At 35.9% G+C, this 11,291-nt stretch overlaps 1 pseudogene; it reads right to left on the bottom strand.

Moving 5' to 3' along the window:
• Positions 1-4,024: 4,024 nt before the first annotated feature.
• LOC127661061 (MORN repeat-containing protein 4-like) lies at positions 4,025-7,588 on the bottom strand (annotated as a pseudogene).
• Positions 7,589-11,291: the final 3,703 nt, after the last annotated feature.

The following is an 11,291-nucleotide window of genomic DNA, read 5'->3' as shown; positions in this document are numbered from 1 at the left end:
TTCTGACCCCTCCTCACAGTTAATAATTTACCTGCCTCAAAGGCTTCACTTTGTATTGCAGTCCTTTATCTAGGCTGTTTAAACATCCTTATGTTACCCTGCAGTATTCATTTAAATGCTTGATACCATGCTTTATTTCAGTTGAGGTGTTTCAAATGTCCTTTAGACAGCGTGTTGAAGTTCTAGAACTATTGCTCAAAGAAGAAACAATAGTTAACTTGATTCATTTTATTTTCATGCTATTAAAGAAAAAGTTCTCAGAGTTAAAATATGGTTAGTAGACACAATGAGTCCATTGACTTTCTTTTTTGTTTGTTTCTTTGAAATAGTCCTGTAGTATTGCAAATGAATATCCACAGGGCATGCCAAATTTCCAACTGAACAAGTCTTACTCTATCTTTCTAAGTCTGTCTTTAAGGTATTTGTTAACAGTGTTGGGCGTAATCTGATTACAAAGGATTTACACTCACTGAGCACTTTATTGGGAACGCTATGGTCCTAATAAAGAGCCCGTCGTGGCATTCTGCTGTTGTAGTCCATCCACCTCAAGGTTTGACGTGTTTTGCCTTCTGAGATGCTATTCTGCTCATTTCAATTGTACAGAGTGATTATCTGAGTTAACGTAGCCTTTCTGTCAGCTCGAAACAGTCTGGCCATTCTCCATTGACATTTCTCATCAACAAGGCATTTCTGTCCGCAGAACTGCAGCTCACTGGATGTTTTTTGTTTTTGGCAACAGTAAATTCTAGAGACTGTTGTGCATGAAAATCCCAGGAGATCAGCAGTTACAGAAATACTCAAACCAGCCTGTCTGGCACCATGTTTGAAATCACTGAGGTCACTTTTTCCCCATTCTGATGGTTGATGTGAACATTAACTGAAGCTCCTGACCCGTATCTGCATGATTTCATGTACTGTACCGCTGCTACACAACTGGCTGATCTGATAATTGCATGAATATGTAGGTGTACAGGTGTTCCCAATGAAGTGTTCAGTGAGTGTGGTTACTGTAATCTAATTACTTTTGTGTTCAAAAAGTAATGTAAAAAATTATATTTGCATTCAGATAACAGGACCTGACTTTCAGTCTAGGTAATTACTTTTAAGTAATTGTAGCAAGGAACACAAAACTCCATAAAATGTTGGTTAATGGATGAAAAATAACCTTGGGAGAAACCAGACTCACTGTGAGGGCCAAACTCTGGCTTAACAACATGAATATGATGCCAATATTAGTCATTTGTGTGCAATGCAAGTCATTGTTCAAAATTTGTAAACTAAGATGTTAAGGTCCAGTGTTTAAAAAAACTATTTTTATGTACTGTAACATTAATGACTAATGTCTTTGAAGTCCATCCTGGATTAACTGCAGAAGTTCACATAGATTCAATGTCCTATGTTGGTTGGCCGATGAAGGCTTTTGTTGACACAGCACAGATCACAATATCTATTCCCATGGGAAAGAAAAATTGGATCTCTCCAACATCTACTTGTTTAAGATAATTGGTTCTCTGTTGGATTAAGATAATTGAGCAGCCTCTGAGCAATCAAAATGTTCCTCTTAGTTGTTGAACCAAAAATCAGACAGATATTTTTCCATTCCTGTTTTGTTGTTGTAGTGGTCTAGCTAAAATTTAAACCTGGTGTGTGTAGATGCCTTATCAGGGGCGTAACGGGGAGGGCATGGTGGGCAGCCACCCTTGGGCCCGGGGTGAGAGGGGGCCCGTGAAGGTCGACCAATTTCCTGATGGACAATTAAATATTACAGAGGTCCCCCAAGGAGGGGCCTGACAGGTTCCTTGCACTGGGGCCCATAAGATCCAAGTAATGCCACTGTGCCTTACTATTTCTTCTGTTTATTCGAGTATCACTCGATATTAAGCCTTTGATGTTAACAAGCCAAGAGCTGCTGCCATCAGCAACAACCTCTATTAGCAAGACTGCTGTATTAAAGGACAGGCATGCAGTGTGATTACATTGCTAGGGTTTATGCACATCTGTGTGGAACAGCTTATGATTTATGACAAATCTCCCAAGACTATGTTCCCAACATCAGGCACCAACAACGACAACCAGAAGGTTAAACCTTATAAAAACAGGGGCTGCACCAGAGACAGTAAAAATAGGAGGAGACAGACCACTTGTAGAAAATGTAAAAGGTGAAATCGCAATGCTTAATATAGCAGCTGTATGAAACAAAACCTACCTTTCAATTAAAAGAGCAAATTGCCATTTTGGTAAAGGCAGTGCTTTGTTTAATTGATTTGAATGCATGTTTTAGAAAAACAAACCTGAACAAATATTTTTTAAGCTTGATTCCAGCTAAAAAAAACTCTAAAAATGATCTTCTTTCCCCATTCAAGTAGATACTGTGGGACCAGTAGTTGTACACCTTGCTGAGACAGAAATTAGCTGCCCAGTGGGACTTTGGCTTTAAGCCTTCATGCTGTAAAAATTATGTGAAAGTGTATTGTGATCACATAGCATGTTAATCTTTCACACAGACACACACACACTTTTCCAGTCCCCTTGAATAAAAGTAATGTTGCACCCCAGAATGCTTTACTGATAATATTACTGACTAATATCAAAATTGGTATCTTATATGATTTTTATTTGCCACACTGTATATTATACAGTCAGGAATACATATATATATATATATATATATATAGGTTTTTTTTTTTCACAATTCTGTCAATCAAAAACAACATACCATTTTTTTTGTATGCATGTGGACTGAATGAGTTAATGATTAACACCTCTTCAACTCTGGAGCAATTTTGGGCTGCCGCCTGCAATTATTTACACTCAAATTTAAATGCTCACCATATACACATACTGTGAACTAATTGCCAACAATTGGTCTAATTTTTTCAGACACCACTCCAAATTAAAATAAGACTCCAATTATTCATAAATAATACTGTATATGTTAACAATCTTATGATGAAATAAAAAAATTTTGTCCTAAATTTGTAAGCATGCAATTCTTGTTTTGTTCACTCCACCTCCCTCTTATTTCTTATTTTATTCCACTAGATGGCAGCGAGTAATAGAAATAAAATATTTTCCTGTATCACCTTCTGTCATAAAATGCCGATCTGAAATTTAGGATGCATTTTAGCCTTCACAGATCCCATCCACAGACATTCAGTCTAATTTTCAGTTCACACACCACCCCCATTGTTTCACAGAATATTTTGACCTCTGAGTGGACTAGAAGCTCAATCTAGGTGTCATGACAAAAATTTGATTAAGATTTCTGATTATGTATAACATTGATATAATGTGAATATTGGAGTATTCACACAAACAAGCTAACAGACAAGTAATACATAGCTAATTTTTAGAAGCAGATATAAAGTGTTTAGCTACAGCATTTGGGGCTTACATCAGCAGTGATCGGTGCATGAAAGTGACGTTTGTATTTGATGTCTTACAGATATCATATTTCACTTTATAATTCTTTGGGATATCCTTGGAACTGTGGTATTAGGGCAACAAAATAAACTGTACAGTTGCATTCCTGAGAATGAAAGTTTTCATTTGATATATAATTTGTCTATTCAATTGATTTGAAATTATTTTCATATCCATATTAATATTATTACCTCTAGGGGGAGCAGATTTGTGACGCAAATGTATGAGGAAGAAGATCAAGAACAAAGCAACAGCTTGCAAAGACCTAGTGGATGCTCCTGTGGTGAGAGAATCCCATTTGTCTATCTGTCTTTTTTGGCATTTACAGTTGTTATGTTATTTAGAATGTTACCAACAGAGGGGTTTTATTGCTTTTTGTTGTGTATTTGAGTGTTAATTTGTCAAAATTAATAATTTATTTCTATTGAACAAAAATATGTTTAGTGCTTCAGGCTTCTTAACAAGCTTAATGATGCTGTAAGTGAGTAAAGTATGTAGTTGTATCTCTAATGTTGTCAGGGACCAGTAATAGTTCCTGAGAAGTTTTTGGAAGATGGAGGAGATCTAAACTCCTGTGATAAGGTGTAGTATATAAAAAATGATGCATTCTCTGCTACATGATGTTTCTCTTTGCAGTTGCTGACATAACTGTTCAGGAACTGTTCTTAACTCAGGAAAACAGCTCTGCATCGAGCTGCGCTGGAAAATCATGCTAAAGTTGTGGAAACATTACTGGACAAAGGAGCAAGCTAAGGTGAGAACTATGAAAATTTCTAATGTAATCATAAATAGATTAATAGTACATTGGGCTTGCAGAGGTGGAAGTCTTGCAGCACTAAACGTTCTTCAGGACAGGGGAGCTGACATCAACGTCAAAGACAATGTTATAGCTTTTGTCTGATATCATGTATGGTGGGTTCCAAAAGTCTGACACCACAAGTAAAAGTGCTTTTATTTTTTCAGAAATAATGCTTATACTGTACATATTTGGAGCCCACTGTATGTAAAACAAGTTGCCAAAAATTAGTAATTAGTTTGACCCTGCTTTCTCTGCTTTTTTTTTTACATAATAAAATACATAATAAACTTGATTATGTATTTAAGCCACAGAGGAAAGCAAGGCAGAGCAACAATGTAAGAAAGATAGAGATGTGTGGAATGGTAAGTCTTTCATCCATCCCTGAGTGTCTGATGGTTCTCATGTATTTTCAAGCTCCTTTGTTTGAAGGCAGTGATCACCCCTGAACGTAGATCCACTGCTATTTTTATCCAGGTCTGTGCAATCCGTATTGTATTCGGGGGCCTGATCTTAGAGACGCAGTTAGGGGTGCGCTTACTGAGTTCAGTTATTCATTCAGAAATGCCTCGGGCAGTTGATGCTGAGTTCTTGGCTCTCTGCACCACAGCCTGACACTTTTCACGTTTCAGAAGCTTGTTATTCTCAAAAACCCCCTCATTCCGTGGAACACCATGGGAACTATCTGGGAATGTCAGCAGTCCTACATGGGCAAGAAAGAGCACATTATAGGGTTCACAAAACTTTTGACCACTTAATTTCCATTACATTTTTTATTCATGATTTCGGAATCTGGATTTTTAAAAAACATTATTTTAAAGATAAAACTCTGAAAGCGCAATTGCTAAACAATGAAATATTTTAGAGTTGAGCATAACTATAAAAATGTATATTCACTTCAGAAATAGTCATTTTAAGATTTTATTGCTGTTAATTTGCGTTAGATTTCCAGGCCTGACAATCTCCTTTGATATTATCCTTAATTTTGATGATATCTTGGTGAACTCTTAACCTAATCCCACAAACAACACAAAAAAAAAACTTCAAGAACAATTTTGATAATTAAGTTGGTTCTATGAAGTGGTGTCAAATTAATGTGGAATATTTACCAAATCCTTCGACGCGACCACTTTTGAAAATTCCCCTTCAAACTTCATGCCATCAAATCGGCTGAAGATTCCAACCCCTTGGAATTTTCCTTGGGCGAATTCACCCTCGTATCTGTTTGATCAGACATGGTGATTTATTACACATAACTGTTCTTAAGCTCAAAGTATTCTTCAGTCAGACGCAAAAACATTTTTTTTTTTGCATGTTCTTTATTTTTCATGTTTTTGCTCAAGCACTGAACATGCGCAGGCCGATTTTTCTAACCGCACATATATGAACACACAGAATGCGCATGCGTCTTAAATTATTTGCACTAATTAGTGGGACCACAAGGTGGCAATACTCACATTTGAACCATTACTGTAACTAAGAAGTTCTAGAAGAAGATATAATCACTGCTATAAAACAGAAGACGAATGTGGATACAACAACAGCAGTGACTGTGCACACAAAGAGTGTGTGTGTGAGGAAGTCTGAAGATACCAACATTTGTATAACTCGAGTCTGAAGGACTATAAAGTCATCTTTTGTGTCTAAGCTCCTGAGGAGAAATAGTCCAGTAGCCAACCGCCTGTGAATGCACACTGAAGTATAATTTAAAAGGCTTGCGTTCGACTGTACGCAGATGCTAAGTGTTCACTTCAAAACCGAAGCATACTATGGTTAACAGTGTCACTATTAGAGATAAATCAAAATCTCAGCCTGGTTGATATTAAATCAGCCAATATTTGCCCATTTTGAGAATATCGCATCTCCCGATATCACCGTCAGCCTCAGTCACCATTCACTTTCATTGCATTTTTCTATACAATGAAAGTGAATGGTGACTGAGAGTGTCATTCTACCTAGCATCTACTTTTCTTGTTTCATGGAAGAGATAAAGATCACATCTGTTGCTTTAATTAAACTTTATTAACCTATATCACATATAGCCTATATTAATTCTTAAGTTATCGGTATCAGCCATTGAAAACCCCATTTCAGTCACTACAACCACAAAGTCACTACTTCTAACATATTCACCTCATTTTAGGGAAATTTGAAATATTCATAAGCTATGAACCTGATCACAAATTCACTCACCTGGATCCATCAGGATATAATAACATCCCTGATCCGTGGAACAGGCCATTTTCGAAGTGACCTTTATAACAAGTGCCATCAGCAAACTTCAGCTCTCCTTTGCCGTGCCTCCGACCTGCACAGCAAACACAATTTAACATTTAGTAGACACGTTTTATCCAATATACTAATCAAATGGAGATCTCACTATTTGTTAAACCTCTGATCATTAGAACTGTATTTAGAATTGTAATCCCAACTTGGGATCCCACCTGCATGTATTACATTAACCCTTTCGATAATTAGGCAGTGTGCTACCACCACCTCAAGCCATTCTGCCTGCCCTCATTAATTACAAATACAGGTGCCTTACAAATCAAAATAAGTAACAAAAACAATTTAGTGCTTTATAATTAGAAATTATTAGGAACATAACATTTCCAATGTTCTTCCATTCTGATCATCAAAATAAAATTGCATAACAGGCAAGGGTGTAGATTCTACGCCCCTGATAACAGGTACAACAATTTCCATCTTAAACATTAATATAAAACATTAATATGTTAATGAAGAGATAAATTATATAATAAAATCAGCAATGATGCTATCCACTGCACATGCAGAAATATCTTGCCTTCCTTCCATTCTCCGGTATATTCTTCTCCGCTGGAATAAGTGAAGGAGCCCCTGATTAATGTCATACCTCCACCAAGCTGCAAACAAAACTAATTAATATTAAGGAGGTAACATTAACATAACGAAATCCAATAAGTATACAGAGAGAGAGAGAGAGAGAGAGAGAGAGAGACAAGAATTGCCTACAGTATTTCTGTGTATAATCAAATTTGGAACACATCACCAATTTCCACACCGAAATAAATATATTTATAAAAGCTCCGTCAGAATAAAATGCATACTGATAGTTCATTTTAACCACGCACTGGAGTAACGGGTTTACGGTCTTAAAGAAGAGCAGCGGCAGCGGTGACGTCATTCCGACTATAATTAGAAGACCTTTAAACGCGAGCGCTGCATTTTAACGCCTTTTTCACACCATAAGAGTAACAGTTAATTACCTGAGATGTTTATATGGAGCCTTAAGATCATTAAACCCCTTCGCTTTATCCTGAGCGGATCCGCAGGGAGATTCGGTCTCAGACTCGCACGGGTCTCGGTTCCTCTCGATGATTCGCTTCATCTCTTGAAAATCTCGCGTTGTTTCACTGGCTGCTTGTATCCGCGGTGCAATTATACTGAGCGCTGATTGGCTGATCGGCGTAACAGTTGCGACAATGGAAGTTCTAAATGCTTGATCATCACGTGATTCACGTAGACTTCAGATAGTTCCAGGAAGTGCTTTTGCGGTCATTCCAAACTGTTAGAGTAGAGTGACAGAACTGCGATTTCTGGTAATTAGTAGTCAATAAATGCATTTATTTTATATATTTATGTAACACACCGACATATGTATGTAGCATGAGTATGTTGTTACAGCGATGTTGTTTTTTAAAGATCAAATCAGCTAATATTTGAGGATTAGTGTTCGCTTACCGTTATTTGCCTCAACTTATTTCAGGCTAGGGTTTCTGTTGCCTTTTTATGTTACCTCATGTTCATTGTTTTCACTAATCTCATGGTAACTAATGTCATATTTATGACTTTTCAGATAGTACAGAGACAGGCTGGTGACAGGTGATTTCCAGCTCGCACCGCACAATGGGTCAATTAACTATTAACTATTAGCAGCAGTTACGTAAATGTAAAATTTAGTGAAATGAAGCTTATTGTTTACAATTCTTACAATTCTATATATAGTAATATAATTATTTATGTTTTATAAATGCTTGATCATCACGTGATTCACGTAGACTTCAGATAGTTCCAGGAAGTGCTTTTGCGGTCATTCCAATCTGTTAGAATAGAGTGACAGAACTGCGATTTCTGGTAATTAGTAGTCAATAAATGCATTTATTTTATATATTTATGTAACACACTGACATATGTATGTATATATCTACTGTATAATTCTTACAATACTTATTCATATACACAATATATTCAGCTTTAAAACAACTTAAGCATATTCGTATATAAACTGCCGATCAAAAGTAATGAGGCTGAAAATTCAGCTTGGCATCACAGGAGTAAATTACATTTTAAAATACATTAAAATAGAAAACAGTTATTTTAAATTGTAATAATATATTACTGATATTACTTTTTTGTATTTTTATTCAAATAAATGCAATAACTATTTACAGCAATTCATGAATACATTTCTAATAAATTAAATAGCATGCCAAGCATTTTGTATGTGTCCTTTCTTTCATGTTGTCGTTGCATAGTCTTCACCATGGTTTGCTGTGCTGCATGGGGATGCTCCAATCAGCTCAGAGAAAGGTGTGCTGAATGTATGGCTTCCCCACTGACATGGAGAGGAGAAAAAAATGGTTGGCTCAAGTCAGCAGGAGCAATCTAAATATAAATAAAAATTACAACAACAAAAAAATGTGTGAGGTATTTGCAAAGATTTTTACAATTAATAGGGTGTTCGTTACTAACTTTATCCAGCTCCAATCCTTGCCTAATCTGTTAGTTATCCGATAACATCCCTTATCTCCTAATTTAATGAGTAATACTCAACTATAAGGTTTTAATTTACAAGTAATTTTTATTTAGATGTACTGATAATATACAGAATAAGATAATATTATTCTTTAAACGTCTCACCTTTTAAAAGTGCGTGCATAAGCGGTTTGTTCTGATGCATCTCTATGGTGTTTGCTGCTACTTCCGGGAACTATTGAGAGGCTCCACGAGCCGCCATTGCTGTAAAAAAAACGTTCCATTGGAGTCAATGGAATTGTCGCAACTCTCTCTTTATATGGCTCTGCAGTTGCCTAGATCAATTTTGTGTGAATGCTGTCTGTTGATATGATGTTAAAAGTGTGGGTTAGTAATGTAAAGTGTATTTCTCCCTGAACAATACCATTTGAGAATATGATTGACAAATACACATTTCCATTGTACCCATTCCACATTGAAAATGTGATAGTTAAGTGTAATTTAGATCCAAATTAAAAGTAATGCTCAAGCCCAGTAAACATGCACCACTATTTGGTTGACAATGAGTAGAGTAGTTTTGAGCTAGGATATTTTTTCTTTGTTGTCAACAACATTAATATATATTTTTAATGGCTTGACTCATGTTCGCTCAAACTGTGGCTTGTATTTCTAAAACACGCCTTTGCGTTTAATTTCTTAGGCTGTTGAATCATTTGATTGAGAAATTGTCTCAGAAGCCTCATTTCTTAACAAGAGAGACCACTAACACACAGAAACAGTCATACTGTATGCGGATATCCCACTGACTTTTGTTGTTTTTAAATCAATTACAATAGCATCAGCCTAACTTTATACACTTTTATTTTTGTTTACAAGTTAGGACAGCCTTTTTAGAGGTTATACTATATTTCCGAGGTAATTTTCTGAATTTTGGTTCTCAAAATAAGAATGCACAAAGGCTAATTGTCACACTTTTGACTGCAGTGACTATATCTCAGGGTGGAGTTCATTTTTAAAGTCGGTTTTGGTATAGAAACTTTAAGGTGCACTCTGTAATTTTTTCCTTATTAAAAAAGTTGAACTCCAGAAATAAATCGTAATTTTGAAACATACTATATGTATAACATCATGACCACTTCAATGACATGAAGACTCCAGTCATATCAATAACCTTATAAAAACTGTTTTATTCTAAATGGAGAGGGTCTTCTTATGGGGAAGGTATGTTATGATCACATGATCAACCAAATACTACTTCCATAATCTCAGTCATCACCCTGACATTGGACACTTTCAGTCATGGATTAAATTAATGATGGCTGACTGTGAATAGTGAATTTCTACAATGGCATCAGTGACTGAAAACTATTGTAATTTAATGATGCTGCATCCAGACCCCTAGGTGTCAGTGTAAGTCCCAGACGGCATGCGTAAGGGACTTAAAAATAACTACAAAAGACTTTAATTGTTGTCACAGTGGGAACAAGCTTTTTATTTACACTGTTTTGATAGGGAAAAACTTTATACAATATTAAATACTAATATCTACCTTAAAAAAAAAAACTTTCACTATACACTCACTGGCCACTTTATTAGGAACACCTGTACCACTCATTATTCATGCGATTATCTAATCAGCCAATCATGTGGCAGCAGTGAAGTGCATATAATAATGCAGATATGTGTCAGGAGTTTCAGTTAATGTTCACATAAAGCATCAGAATGGGGAAAACAAATTTGATTTCAGTGATTATTGGTATAATCTACATGATTATTGGTGCCAGATGGGCTGGTTTGAGTATTTCAGTAACTGCTGACCTCATGCGATTTTCACGCACAACAGTCTCTAGAGTTTACTCAAAATGGTGCCAAAAACAAACAAAAAATCAGTGAGTGGCAGTTCTGCGGACGGAAATACCTTGTTCATGGGAAAGGTCAACGGAGAATGGTCAGACTGGTTCAAGCTGACAGAAAGGCTATGGTAACTCCGATAATCACTCTGTGATTTTACAATTGTAGTGAGCAAAACAGCATCTCAGAATGCACAACGTGTCGGACTTTGAGGCAGATGGACTACAACTGTAGAAGACCATGTCGGGCACTTTATTAGGACCAAAGTGTTCCTAAGAAATTTCTCAGTGAGTGTATATCTGTATTTAAAATGTATTATAGACTATTTAATTATATTTATGCAAATTAATACAAATGAAACAACAAAAAGGAAATTGTAACAATTATTGTAAAAATATCAAAAAGTTGTTTTAGCCAACAGAAATTGCAATAATGAATTTCATAAAATAAAAATATATACAGAACAACATAGATGACAACTTGC

This window comes from Xyrauchen texanus, chromosome 20 (assembly GCF_025860055.1).
Source record: "Xyrauchen texanus isolate HMW12.3.18 chromosome 20, RBS_HiC_50CHRs, whole genome shotgun sequence".
Lineage (NCBI taxonomy): Eukaryota > Metazoa > Chordata > Actinopteri > Cypriniformes > Catostomidae > Xyrauchen > Xyrauchen texanus.
The sequence above is the reverse complement of the archived record's forward strand: the minus strand, read 5'-3'. Positions and strand labels throughout refer to the sequence as shown.